This window comes from Tachypleus tridentatus, chromosome 12 (genome assembly GCF_004210375.1).
Source record: "Tachypleus tridentatus isolate NWPU-2018 chromosome 12, ASM421037v1, whole genome shotgun sequence".
In the NCBI taxonomy this organism is placed as follows: Eukaryota; Metazoa; Arthropoda; class Merostomata; order Xiphosura; family Limulidae; genus Tachypleus; species Tachypleus tridentatus.
In genome coordinates, this window is record NC_134836.1 from 107625591 (window position 1) to 107640494 (window position 14904).

The 14904-nt window shown below is 33.3% G+C and overlaps 1 protein-coding gene across 6 annotated transcripts in view; it reads right to left on the reverse strand.

The window, feature by feature from the left end:
• The window catches only part of LOC143234288 (uncharacterized), a 218350-nt gene that overhangs the window by 163102 nt on the left and 40344 nt on the right, over nt 1-14904 (reverse strand). Inside the window, exon 1 of one of the 6 annotated variants that reach the window (XR_013018580.1) lies at nt 6267-6940. The exons of the other annotated variants lie outside the window; for them this stretch is intronic. The gene's annotated coding sequence lies outside the window, so the exon portion shown is untranslated. Of the gene's footprint in view, nt 1-6266; nt 6941-14904 lie in introns of those variants that run through there. 6 annotated transcript variants of the gene reach the window in all.

Genomic DNA, 14904 nt, shown 5'->3' on the forward strand with positions numbered 1-14904 from the left:
AATAAAATATTACTACATTCCTGTATAAAATATTATTGTATGGATGTGTAAAACATTGCTGTATAGATGAATAAAATATTACTACATTCCTGTATAAAATATTATTATATGGATGTGTAAAACATTGCTGTATAGATGAATAAAATATTACTACATTCCTGTATAAAATATTATTATATGGATGTGTAAAACATTGCTGTATAGATGAATAAAATATTACTACATTCCTGTATAAAATATTATTATATGGATGTGTAAAACATTGCTGTATAGATGAATAAAATATTACTACATTCCTGTATAAAATATTATTGCATGGATGTGTAAAACATTGCTGTATAGATGAATAAAATATTACTACATTCCTGTATAAAATATTATTATATGGATGTGTAAAACATTGCTGTATAGGTGAATAAAATATTACTACATTCCTGTATAAAATATTATTGTGTGGATGTGTAAAACATTGCTGTATAGAAGAATAAAATATTACTACATTCCTGTATAAAATATTATTATATGGATGTGTAAAACATTGCTGTATAGATGAATAAAATATTACTACATTCCTGTATAAAATATTATTGTATGGATGTGTAAAACATTGCTGAATAGAAGAATAAAATATTACTACATTCCTGTATAAAATATTATTGTATGGATGTGTAAAACATTGCTGTATAGAAGAATAAAATATTACTACATTCCTGTATAAAATATTATTGTATGGATGTGTAAAACATTGCTGTATAGATGAATAAAATATTACTACATTCCTGTATAAAATATTATTATATGGATGTGTAAAACATTGCTGTATAGATGAATAAAATATTACTACATTCCTGTATAAAATATTATTGCATGGATGTGTAAAACATTGCTGTATAGATGAATAAAATATTACTACATTCCTGTATAAAATATTATTATATGGATGTGTAAAACATTGCTGTATAGGTGAATAAAATATTACTACATTCCTGTATAAAATATTATTGTATGGATGTGTAAAACATTGCTGTATAGAAGAATAAAATATTACTACATTCCTGTATAAAATATTATTATATGGATGTGTAAAACATTGCTGTATAGATGAATAAAATATTACTACATTCCTGTATAAAATATTATTGTATGGATGTGTAAAACATTGCTGAATAGAAGAATAAAATATTACTACATTCCTGTATAAAATATTATTGTATGGATGTGTAAAACATTGCTGTATAGAAGAATAAAATATTACTACATTCCTGTATAAAATATTATTGTATGGATGTGTAAAACATTGCTGTATAGATGAATAAAATATTACTACATTCCTGTATAAAATATTATTATATGGATGTGTAAAACATTGCTGTATAGATGAATAAAATATTACTACATTCCTGTATAAAATATTATTGTATGGATGTGTAAAACATTGCTGTATAGAAGAATAAAATATTATTATCAAACATTTTTATATAGATGTTTAGAATATTACTGGGTGGATGTATAAAACATTGTTGTATGAAAGTATAAAAGAGTACAATATGGATGTATAAATATTATTATAAATCATTATTGAATTGGTATATAAAACATTACTATGTGGATGTATAAATATTATTATAAATCATTATTGAATTGATGTATAAAACATTACTGTATAGTTGGATAAAATGTTATTGTATGGACGTATAATACATTATTGTGAAAACAATAGCTATAAAATGGGAATTCGAAGTTCCATGGAATAAAGCAATGTAAAAGTAAAGAAAAGACAAAACATCAACTGTATGGACGTATAAAACATAGATTTATATATAACTGGAGTGTAAAAAGATCGTTTTTGTATGTCCTAAACATCTTATCAAAACACATAAATCCCTCTAGTACGCAGTACAAATTTTGAAAAACATACGTTTTTTTTCTTTAAATTGGTGACCATTGGCAGTTTAACCTACCTTCGAAACTTCGAACGTGATGTGTTTCATAAATAAACGGATGTTTGTTTTCATCCCACACGAGTTTGTACAAGTGGCGAAAATAAGACAGGCTTGGGAACTTAAATTTGATAAAACCTGTTTTGGTTTCAATAACGAATTTTTAGTAATTCAACTAAACAGATTTCGAAAATAGTATTTATTTTTCTCTATCACGTAAGGGGCCATGCATGGCCAAGTGGCTAATGCGCTTGACTCGTAATCTGAGGGTCGCAAAGGTCGAATCCTTGTCACATCAAACATACTCGCCTTTACAGCCGTGATGGCATATCAATGTTACGATTAATCCCTCTATTTGTTTGTAAGAGAATAACCCAAAAGTTGGCGGTGGATAGTGGTGACCAGCTGCCTTCCCTCTAGTCTTACACTGCTAAATTAGGGACGGCTAGAGCAGATAGCCCTTTTGTAGCTTTGCTCGAAATTCAAGACACAAACAACAAACTATCACGTAATGAAGGATTTTTTTTTCTACAAATCGGGGAAAAAAATCTTACTTAGATCAAATAATTATTTCTTTTGCCACAATGAATATATTTATTGTTATTATGTTTGTTAATAAAAACACAAACAAACTAAAGAAAATGGAAGAACATTGTTGTCAAACGAATATGTTTCCTCATTCATATCGATTTTTGTTTTGAGTGTTGGGGAAGAAATCTATGTCTTTTAGTTTCAAAACTACGTGTTGTGGTATTTCTTTTACGTACTGCATTATGACGGTTTGTGAAAAATGCGTACGTGATGTAGAGAAATGAATATCATTTTCGGATTCAGTGAACAGGAAATACTGTAGAATATGTGAAAACTTCGAGAGAATAAAACCATTGCAAACCTGTATAATCATTCGTAGTAGAACACACCACGAATTAGAGACAAAAACGCCAATTTGTTGAAAACAACGTCTTTACAATGTTCACATTACAACGTGATATCAAATATTTAACTTTTCAGAATTAATATAACGAATGTAACACACATTCAAGTATTAGGTTAGCAGAATGTGCTACGAGTTTACTGACAGTACACACACACGAGGATCCATTTAACACTCAAATGCATCTATTTAACATTGCATGGAGACCATTTCATATTGGGAAGTACTTCTTTCTTCGTAAACTACTGAAGAATGAGGCTTACCATCAGAGAACACTTGATTTATTCTTATCTACTTCAGAGCCTTTCATATAAAGTTGAAGTACGTAATTAATCACACCTTTACAGTGTATATTCTTGTATATATATATGTTTGTCTGACGCTTCAGGGTCATGGACTATGTTCATGAATCTTCACTGTTTGTTTGTTTTGAATTTCGCGCAAAGTTACACGAAGGCTATCTGCGCTAGCTGTCCCAAATTTAATAGTGTAAGAGTAGAAGGAAGGCAGCTAGTCATCACCACCCACCGCCAACTCTTGGGACACTCTTTTACCAACGAATAGTGGAATTGACCGTAACGTTATAACGCTTCTACGGCTGAAAGAGCGAGTATGTTTGATGCGACGGGGAGTTGAACCTGCGAACCTCGGATTACGATTCGAGTCCCTTAACTACCTGGCCATGCCGGCCAATCCTCACTGTGATTGTAGTTTCTCTGTGCGCAGAAACGACCATCAGAGTGCTTAGGTTACAGCTCCGGTATAGTTAGTTTATGAACAAGAAAGATCGTACAGTTTTATTGTGGATAAAATTGTGATGGTTTTTAAACGTTATTCGCGACTTCAAGTGTATAAATATTAGTGTTCATGAAGTCTCGAAAATGTTCATCTTCTCAGAGTTCCTAGTGACCTTTAACGATCGAACGAAATTTTTTTTAAAACGAACTTTAAAAAAATTGTGGTGTTCTATTCTGTTTAACTTCTGCAAAATTTTATGTTAAGAGCCACAACGTTTGTTTATCGAACTGGTATAATCAGTGTATTGATTTGTAGTGCATCTTATGTGCCAGTTTATAGGCTAGTTTTGTTTGACCTAACACTGGGATTTAACTGTCACCTTTACATTTGACCATCGGCTTTAGAGAACACTATTTTTTATTTTTATTTTAGGAATCAGGACGAATTCACAGGCTGGACATGCTAACCACTCAGCAACGCCTGGTCATTCATATTATATACGAAACACTTTAATAAAGGTCAGGTTACTATCTATACAATGATTGAAAGCCAAAAGCCAAGTGTGAAACATGGGACGTTTGTAATTACGTGTGATTTCTAACACTATACTAGTTTCTATCGTTAGATTCTAAACTCTAAAAATTAAACGTTCGTCACTAAACTGGGGCATAATTGTATTTACGTATTATCCTTACGTATTACAGTAAGCATACCTTTTAAGAAAAAGTAAAAATTTATAAAATATTTTAACATATGAAGGGGTAAAAACATTAAAAAAATCTCTTACTTCTAGGGTTTCCTCGATTTACAATAACAAGCACGATTTTATATATCAAGAAATAATTTTGTTTTATCTTATCTGCCATTGTGCGACGTTCTTTATAACGTTCACTTAAGAGAACGCTATGGCGAACGTAGTTAGGTTTGGAGAGTGTCTTGAGTCGTAGGTGTTAGAGTTCAACACTTTACCGGAATTTAATGATCGTATTTACCATTCAGATTCTGCTTGGTTCTTTAGAATTACTCGAGTGTTAGGAACATTCTAGAATTTATAAATGTGGTTGCTAAGTAAGGAAGCAGGAAGTTTGTACACGTCATTGTAGAATACGCTTCCTACGCGTACGGCTTTTTTTTTTTTCTTACCCCGCCCGAAGTTCAGACCTAATTTTGAATTGGAAGTATAAGGTAGGAACAAGCCGTTTTTCCACAATGACGAGTTGAAGCAACTACGTATAGTTTGGATTCTTGTCCCTCGTGTGGGGGATTTTCGCTTTCAAAGCTCATTTTAATAATTTTCTAGCCAAAGAAGGAAGGGTGGAGTGGGTGAAGCTACTAGGTTTGTTTTCTTAGATTACAAAACACTTGATTTACACGTCACTAACAACTCTCAACTGAACATTACACATGTAACTTGAAATACACACTATACGCTACTACAAGTCTCTCTCAAGGCCGTTTGTGTTATTAACTAAAAGCGAAATTATTTCAAGTAAATATAACTTAAAGATAAATTATTTTAAGTAAATATAACTGAAAGAAAACTTAATTGTAAGTAACTATATAGTTTAAAGATAAGTCATTTTATATAAATATAGCTTAAAGAAAACTTAAAATAATTTATCTTTAAGCTATATCTACTTAAAATAATTTATCCTTGAGCTATATTTACTTAAAATAATTTATCTTTGAGCTATATGTACTTAAAATTAAGTTTTCTTTAAGCTACATTTATTTAAAATGACTTATCTTTAAACTATGTAGTTATTTACAATTACGTTTTCTTTCAGTTATATTCACTTAAAATAATTTATCTTTAAGCTATATTTACTAGTTTAAAGATAAGTCATTTTAAATAAATATAGCTTAAAGAAAACTTAATTTTAAGTAAATATAGCTCAAAGATAAATTATTTTAAGTAAATATAACTTTAAAAGAAATTAGTTATAGGTAACTATAGTTTAAAGATAAGTTATTTTAAGTGTGTATTATGTGTTTTCTTACAGCAAAGACACTGAGCCCACCAATGGGAATCGAACCCTTGATTTTAGTGTTATAAATCCTGAGACTTACTGTTGTACTAGCGGGAGTGTTAGGTTAAGCAAATATAGCTTAAAGGGAACGTAATTGTAAGTTTGTTTGGTTTGAATTTCGCGCAAAGCTACACGAGGGCTATCTGTGCCAGCCGTCCTTAATTTAGCAGTGTAAGATTGGAGGGAAGGCATCACCACCCACCACCAACTCTTGGGCTACCCTTTTATTAACGAATAGTGGGATTGACTCTAAGATTATGATGCTCCCACGGCTGAAAGGGGGAGCATATTTGGTGTGATAGGGATTCGAACCCGCGACCCTCGGATTACGAGTTGAGTGCCTAAACCACCTGGCCATGCCGGCCCATAAATTATAAGTAAATAGAGCTTAAAGATAAATTATTTTGAGCAAACATAGCTTAAAGAGAAATTATTTTAGGATAATATAACTTTAAAAGATTGTTGAAATAAATACTAGCAATATCATCTCAAATATTTAGAGTGGTTAAAAATAGTACAAACAATATATCGAACTACTTTGCGATGGTGTAAGGACAAATAATATTAACAACTACAACTGCAGATGAATAAACGCTATCAGGTTTTAACAGAAATTCAACTTACCCATATTGTACGAGTCTCTCAAACGTATTTCAAACATTAGCCCCAAAACTTACGTTAGTTCTCAAATTTTAACATCACGATATCTGGGTTTTTGTATCTTCTCTTCTTACTACCGTCGCTAGTAGGAAAACAACGACAAAGAGAAAGAAAGAGACTTCAACAGGCAAGCGTGTGATTGCTCAAGGGCTAGGACTACAGTGCTGCGGTTATAACATGAGCGTCACTCTATACGAACCTTACAACTTACACGAAACTGCTTTTGCCTGTAGATAAAAGGCGCCAAGTCTGAGAAAAACTGCCTAAAGTCTGACTAGGAAACAAAATAAAACAAAAAAAAAGAACACAGAGAAGGAAAAGTTGAAGTAGCTTCTCCCCTAAGCGACATTACACACGAAATACTAGGCGTTAGTTGCTGACCAAAGCAGCGTGGGTGACGGTAAGTTAGGTGGGCACAAGGATACGCAGGCCTTAAATCAGTCGTTTCTGATCAGCCTTCTCTACGGGGCCCACTTTATGACTGAACTACTTTGTACTTGAGAAATCCCATGTATCAAGGTGCATTCTTAAAGATGAACTGTACATCAGGAACACATAGTTTAAAGAGGTGACAGTTTTCTAAGTTTTACTTTTAATTTAAGCGAGAAAAGTATATGATACAGAAAAATAATTTCCACACTAACATTTCCACGCAATTTAACACACTGAGAAATCCGAGCAGAATTAAATGCAACTGTATTCAGTGCTTTAATTAGAAATATTTGTCCATCCCGAACGTTTCTACGCGTTTGTTTAGATTCGTCGCGCAAAGCTGCACGTGGGCTTTGTGCGTTAGCCATCCCTAATTTAGCAGTGTAAGACTAGTGGGAAGGTAGTTAGTCATCACCACCCACTGCCAACTATTGTGCTACTCTGTGGGGGCGTTATAATGTGACGGTCAATCCTGCTATTTGTTGGTAAAAAAAGTAGCCCAAGAGTTGGCGGTGGGTGGTGCTAACTAGATGCCTTCCTTCTAGTCTCACACTGCTAAATTAGGAACGGCTAGCGCAGATAGCCTTCGTGTAGCTTTGCAAAATTCCAAAACGAACCAAACCAATCGAACTCTCTGGTCTTCAGTTTTCCTATAATGATTATATTATTTCAACGAATTGTTAACGTAAGAGTCCGTTCGAGTCAGTATATAAATATAAGAACTTGTCAACAAATTATATTAAACTTTTGCTTTATAATTTATTTTAAAACAATTTTTATGTTTCTTTTATGTTCATTGATATTTGTTTATATACATAAATGACAATTCAAGACTCAATCTCTAACGTCTTTTTAGATGTTGACATAAACTGAATTTTTCAAAAATCACAAAACTTCTTAGCTAGAACGTTGGTTATCTAGGAACTTAAAAACATCCGGCCTATCTAAATCAACAGTAATACTATTATATAACATCTCCTCGAAAATATTGGTTTGTTTTGAATTTCGCGCAAAGCTACACGAGGGATTTCTGCGCTCCTCAGAAAATGTGCTGGAAATTGTAATATCGAATGTATACTCTGAACGGCTGAGATACGTTTTTATTTCCAGTCATTTGTGGCAACAAAGTTATAAGTTATGTGGATGTTATGCTAACGTTGATTTGTAAGTGGATGAATTATTTTAGGCTTATGTCAAACACAGGGTTGAGTACATTAAATTAAAACTGTTTTGGAGCCTTATACGTTGTTACAGTCCATGTCATCACGTCTAACAGCAGTACATTTTGATAATATATAAGTAGTTTCTATTATAAATGGTTCCGTCGTAAGTCTGTCATGTTCAAAACAAACTACTCCTCTCTTCAGGCCTTCCATAATTCATAATGTGAATGAAGACAACGGTTCATAACGACAGTTTCAAAAGTGCAATTGTACGTAAATTTATAGGCGCAACTTGATCGATATATTTTCGTATGGAATAGCATGAATACCAATATCATTCGACAGATACTTGAGGTATGAGACAGTTGAACATAGATAATGGTTGAAAACCTTTTCTTAGTGAACCCATACTCTATTGACCCCGTATTCATACGAATATCATTCTTCACTGTGCTACGCACTATTGCCTGTGGCACGTAGAAGGTTTTACCACTGGCGTCTGTGTTTTGAATTATTTTCTGTCATAACACCTTTTATTTGGCTAATTATGGCTGGGACATGACTTGTTGCAGATGTTTACCTGATGACCCCTGCAATCTGAACAATATTCAAGCGGATGTTCTAAGTCCTCAGTTTAAAAAAATATCTTTTTCAGTAACATCACATTACCTATGAAAAACTCAAGAATGTCAAAGTGTAGTCCCAACACGTACCATTTTTCCAAAGCGACTTTATATAAGTTGTGGATGACACGTGACACGTTGATTTGCATGCTCAAAATTATTATAATATAACGTTTGTAACTCTTTTGTCATTGATAGGCTAATCAGCAATAAACTGTTAGTATGCATTTTAATAAAGGTAGGCTTAGCTTTTTGTAAACCTTACTTCATTAAAAAACACGGATCGTCTGCGTTTAAAAATTGGGAATATTTGTAGAAAATTGGAAATTTATAACTTTAACATCCAGAATATGCAACTAACTTAGAAATGAATTGAAATACTCAAAACATTTTGCTACGTTTCTATCTCTTTCAACACAAGATTGTTCTTAGATTTACGTTACGATGAATACAAGGTTTGAATCCAAATTAACGAACTGTCTTTTCTTTTTATATATATATTTTTCTCATATTTATTTTTCAATACGATATTTAAATACATCCTCAGGGTAATTCTCTTTGAATGAAACATAAGTGCAGTTTAAACCACAGGTGTGTGGCTTTGTAATTAAGAGTACTGGATTGTAAATTTAAGGATTCCATGTTCGCGACCTGTTCTAGTAAAGACGCTTTCCACAACTGAAAGCCGTAGGTGTGTAATAGGAGTGACAGCTAAGTCTCATTATTTGATTAGACAAAAGTAGCCTAACTATTGATAGTGAGTGTCTTTAAATAGTTGATGTCCCTCTAATGTATTAATTCAAAATTAGATATGTCTATGCGTCCCTCCTGTGGCGTTACGCGAAATTCTAAAACATCTTGACAAATCAACAAATTCTGTTCATTGTATCCACAGATGGTGGTCGTTAAATGTTTTGGGCACATCGATTAATAAAAATTTTAGAGGGCGCTGTTTCAGAGTTTTACTTAATACTGAGATACATAAATATGCACGTTAATATTAAGTAATAACTCATCAACATTATGAAAAAAAACAACAATCAATACGTCGAATATTTGTTTGTTTGCTGTTAAGCACAAATTTACACAGTAGGCTATCTGTGCTATGCTTACCACGGGTATTGAAACTGGTTTCTAGCGTTATCAGTCTTTAGACTTACAGCTGTGTCACTGTGGGTCTTACAACGAATGAACCATAAATATTTATTTTTTATAATTCCGAAATGGATGAACTCCGTATTTATTACATTAATCCTCTTTATAATTATATTCATCTTCTAGGTAATTCAAGGGTTGAGGATTCGAATCCCGTCTCACCAAACATGCTCGCCCTTTCAGCCATGCGGGCGTCATAATGTGACAATCAATCTCACTATTATTTGGCAAAAGAGTAGCCCAAGAGTTGGCGGTTGGTGGTGATGACTAGCTGCCATCGTCTTACACTGCTAAATTAGGGACGGCTATCGCAGATAGCTCTCGTGTAGCTTGGCCCGAAATGCAAAACAAACCAAACATATTCAATTATATTAAGTACTTCAAAGTTTCTTCCGACCAAAACTTTAGTTTTGAGCTGGACAAAATGGACTACAAAGAACTTTGTAACAGAGTGTAGCATTAATTCCATTAATAGTATGGTGAGACACCATATCATCTACACTTTCTCTGATCACTCAACAACAACAAATTATATGCGATTTCTAAAATCTGTAGTTTATCAGCATTATATCTACACATTAACTCTTTTACATAAGATATATATATCTATATATTTCACGTTACTGTATTAAGATACGTAATTAACCTTAACATCAAATAACGAACATTGACTTACAATATCAGAACTTCGTTAATTCTAGTCATTTATTTACCATTACAATTTGTTTACATGTCTATAAAACGGATTTGATTCCGTATATATGTATAGCACAAGCTTTTCACCAAATACTAAAACTAACTGTCTTTATTTATAAGTTACAATAATTTATTCTTGTTGATGTACCAAAAATTATAATAATACTTCATGAATATATTCAGTACTATTTATACGGATCCAATAAAAATTATATTTCTTGAATCCTTAATAGAAATACAATGCTTTTTCGACGTATTATTATTTGAAGAACGTAAGCTTTAATAAAGTTCAAAGTAGTTAGCAATTAATGAGACTTTACAGAACGACATCTAGTGAAAAAAATAAACAAACTTTAGATTACTTCGTGTACAAGTTTTGTTTCGATTCCAGAAAAAATAGTCATCAACTAGTATTGCACTTAAATATATAGTAGCAACAATAATAATAGAAATAACTAGAAGTCGATTTTAGCCTTATTTGAAGAGAAAATTAGCAGACTGTATTAGACAGCTCAAGATAAAACATCAGTAAATTAAGAAATTGTCAATGAGAAGATCCGTGTCAGTCCACAGAATAACGATGACATAAGGTGATGACGAAATATGATGACGTCACACCCAGTCTCATTTTTAAAAGGAAAAAAAACAACAAACAATAATACTTTCTGATCCCGTCTCAACTGATGGATAGAACCATAAGCCAGATGATTTATCTTAGTTGTTGTATTTGTGCTGTAGGAGTAAGTAATCATCGTAAAGTATGCTTAGAAATCAATCGTACGTGTCTGTAAGGACAGAAACAACGCTGAAGGTCAGAGATACGTGATACAGATGAGTATGGGTCTAAAGGGACGTTAACTTGCCCTGAAACAGATGTTAATCTAATCGTTTCGGTTTTATGGATAAAGTCTGGTGAATTGGAAACAGGATATTTGGTTTGGTTTGGTTTGAATTTCGCGCAAAGCTATTCGAGGGCTATCTGCGCTAGTCATTCCCAATTTACCAGTGTAAAGATGGAGGAAGGCAGCCAGTCGACACCACCCACCGCCAACTCTTGGGATACTCTCTTAGCAAAGAATAGTGGGATTAACTGTCACATTATAACTCCCTCATGGCTGAAAGGTCGATCATGTTTGGTGTGACGGGGATTTGAACCCGCGACCCTCAGACTACGAGTCGAGTTCCATAACTACCTGGCCATGCAGGATATATGTGAACAGCATAGAGTAGCTCTGGTTCTTATTAGAATCAAGTTCAATATTGTTTGCATGCTATCGTTTCAGAAAACAGTTTAAGAAATATGAAACTAAGAAAACAGTTGAAAATGTATTTATACAATAAGCTGTTAAAATACGTTCATTGTGACTTGGACAGACGAATTTAACGACGAAATGTAAAAGTCAAAAATCAATGACACTGTTCAAAAAGATGTACAATATATATATTATAATCATAAAGTTAAACAAAATATGCTGCATTTTTTTTACAAAAACAGAATCCTTGGAGTACAAACTACAACGTGGGATTATAAAATCTATCTTAAGTTTTAGAGGAGATGCTAAAAGTAGGACCCACATTGCGGTGGAGATACACCGTCTATCAGTCTTAACCTCCAATTCGCTAATCTCACATAAGAAGAATAAAAATTAGATAAACGAGATGTGAGTGCTCAAACCCACAACATTCCACATCTATATCACCCTTCTGTGCCTGTAGACAGTTGTTAAAAGGTTAAACATAAGGTCATTTAAGAACTTTGCACAACTTTATGCGGATGTACACCTTCAGCCGCATATAAAAGCACGCCAGTCACAGCAAACTTAGTATACTAATATGGCTCAATGTCGTGTTAATAAGTATCTCCACCATACTGGGAGCAGGAATGCTAACTTTAAGAGATAAATTTCATCTTACTTATGGTAGTGCTTTATTTTCATTATTTTTCATCTCTTTATGTTTATCTTATTCTTATTTTAATTTGGAAGAGCAGTCACCTTTCCACAACTGTCTCTAAACGGTGAAGGGTGATATAGATGTGGGACGTTGCGGGCTTAAGCACCCAAATTTCGCTCTCCTTATTTCTAATCTTCCCTCTAGTCTTACACTGCTAAATTAGGGACTGCTAGAGCAGATAGCCCTTGTGTAGCTTTGCTCGAAAATTCAAGACACAAACAACAAAATATGTAATGAAGGATTTTTTGTTCTACAAATCGGGAAAAAAAATCTTACTTAGATCAAATAATTATTTCGTTTGCCACAATGAATATATTTATTGTTATTATGTTTGTTAATAAAAACAAACAAACTAAAGAAAATGGAAGAACATTGTTGTCAAACGAATATGTTTCCTCATTCATATCGATTTTTTGTTTTGAGTGTGGGGAAGAAATATATGTCTTTAGTTTCAAAACTACGTGTTGTGTATTTCTTTTACGTACTGCATTATGACGGTTTGTGAAAATGCGTACGTTGATGTAGAAAGAAAATGAATATCATTTTCGGATTCAGTGAACAGGAAATACTGTAGAATATGTGAAAACTTCGAGAGAATAAAACCATTGCAAACCTGTATAATCATTCGTAGTAGAACACACCACGAATTAGAGACAAAAAACGCCAATTTGTTGAAAACAACGTCTTTACAATGTTCACATTACAACGTGATATCAAATATTTAACTTTTCAGAATTAATATAACGAATAGACTAAGGAGTAACACACATTCAAGTATTAGGTTAGCAGAATGTGCTACGAGTTTACTGACAGTACACACACACACGAGGATCCATTTAACACTCAAATGCATCTATTTAACATTGCATGGAGACCATTTCATATTGGGAAGTACTTCTTTCTTCGTAAACTACTGAAGAATGAGGCTTACCATCAGAAACTGCTGATTTATTCTTATCTACTTCAGAGCCTTTCATATAAAGTTGAAGTACGTAATTAATCACACCTTTACAGTGTATATTCTTATATATATATATGTTTGTCTGACGCTTCAGGGTTATGGACTATGTTCATGAATCTTCACTGTTTGTTTTGAATTTCGCGCAAAGTTACACGAAGGCTATCTGCGCTAGCTGTCCCCAAATTTAATAGTGTAAGAGTAGAAGGAAGGCAGCTAGTCATCACCACCCACCGCCAACTCTTGGGACACTCTTTTACCAACAGATAGTGGAATTGACCGTAACGTTATAACGCTCCTACGGCTGAAAGAGCAGTATGTTTGATTTGATGCGACGGGGGTTGAACCTGCGAACCTCGGATTACGATTCGAGTCCCTTAACTACACTGGCCATGCCGGGCAATCCTCACTGTGATTATAGTTTCTCTGTGCGCAGAAACGACCATCAGAGTGCTTAGGTTACAACTCCGGTATAGTTGGTTTATGAACAAGAAAGATCGTTACAGTTTTATTGTGGATAAAATTGTGATGGTTTTAAACGTTATTCGCGACTTCAAGTGTATAAATATTAGTGTTCATGAAGTCTCGAAAATGTTCATCTTCTCAGAGTTCCTAGTGACCTTTAACGATCGAACGAAATTTTTTTAAAACGAACTTTAAAAAAATTGTGGTGTTCTATTCTGTTTAACTTCTGCAAAATTTTATGTTAAGAGCCACAACGTTTGTTTATCGAACTGGTATAATCAGTGTATTGATTTGTAGTGCATCTTATGTGCCAGTTTATAGGCTAGTTTTGTTTGACCTAACACTGGGATTTAACTGTCACCTTTACATTTGACCATCGGCTTTAGAGAACACTATTTTTTATTTTTTTATTTTAGGAATCAGGACGAATTCACAGGCTGGACATGCTAACCACTCAGCAACGCCTGGTCATTCATATTATATACGAAAACTTTAATAAAGGTCAGGTTACTATCCATACAATGATTGAAAGCCAAAAGCCAAGTGTGTGGGACGTTTGTAATTACGTGTGATTTCTAACACTATAGTTTCTATCGTTAGATTCTAAACTCTAAAATTAAACGTTCGTCACTAAACTGGGGCATAATTGTACGTATTATCCTACGTATTACAGTAAGCATACCTTTTAGAAAAAGTAAAATTTATAAAATATTTTAACATATGAAGGGTAAAAACATTAAAAAAATCTCTTACTTCTAGGGTTTCCTCGATTTACAATAACAAGCACGATTTTATATATCAAGAAATAATTTTGTTTTATCATCTGCCATTGTGCGACGTTCTTTATAACGTTCACTTAAGAGAACGCTGGCGAACGTAGTTAGGTTTGGAGTGTCTTGAGTCGTAGGTGTTAGAGTTCAACACTTTACCGGAATTTAATGATCGTATTTACCATTCAGATTCTGCTTGGTTCTTTAATTACTCGAGTGTTAGGAACATTCTAGAATTTATAAATGTGGTTGCTAAGTAAGGAAGCAGGAAGTTTGTACACGTCATTGTAGAATACGCTTCCTACGCGTACGGCTTTTTTTGTTTTTTTTCTTACCCCGCCCGAAGTTCAGACCTAATTTTGAATTGGAAGTATAAGGTAGGAACAA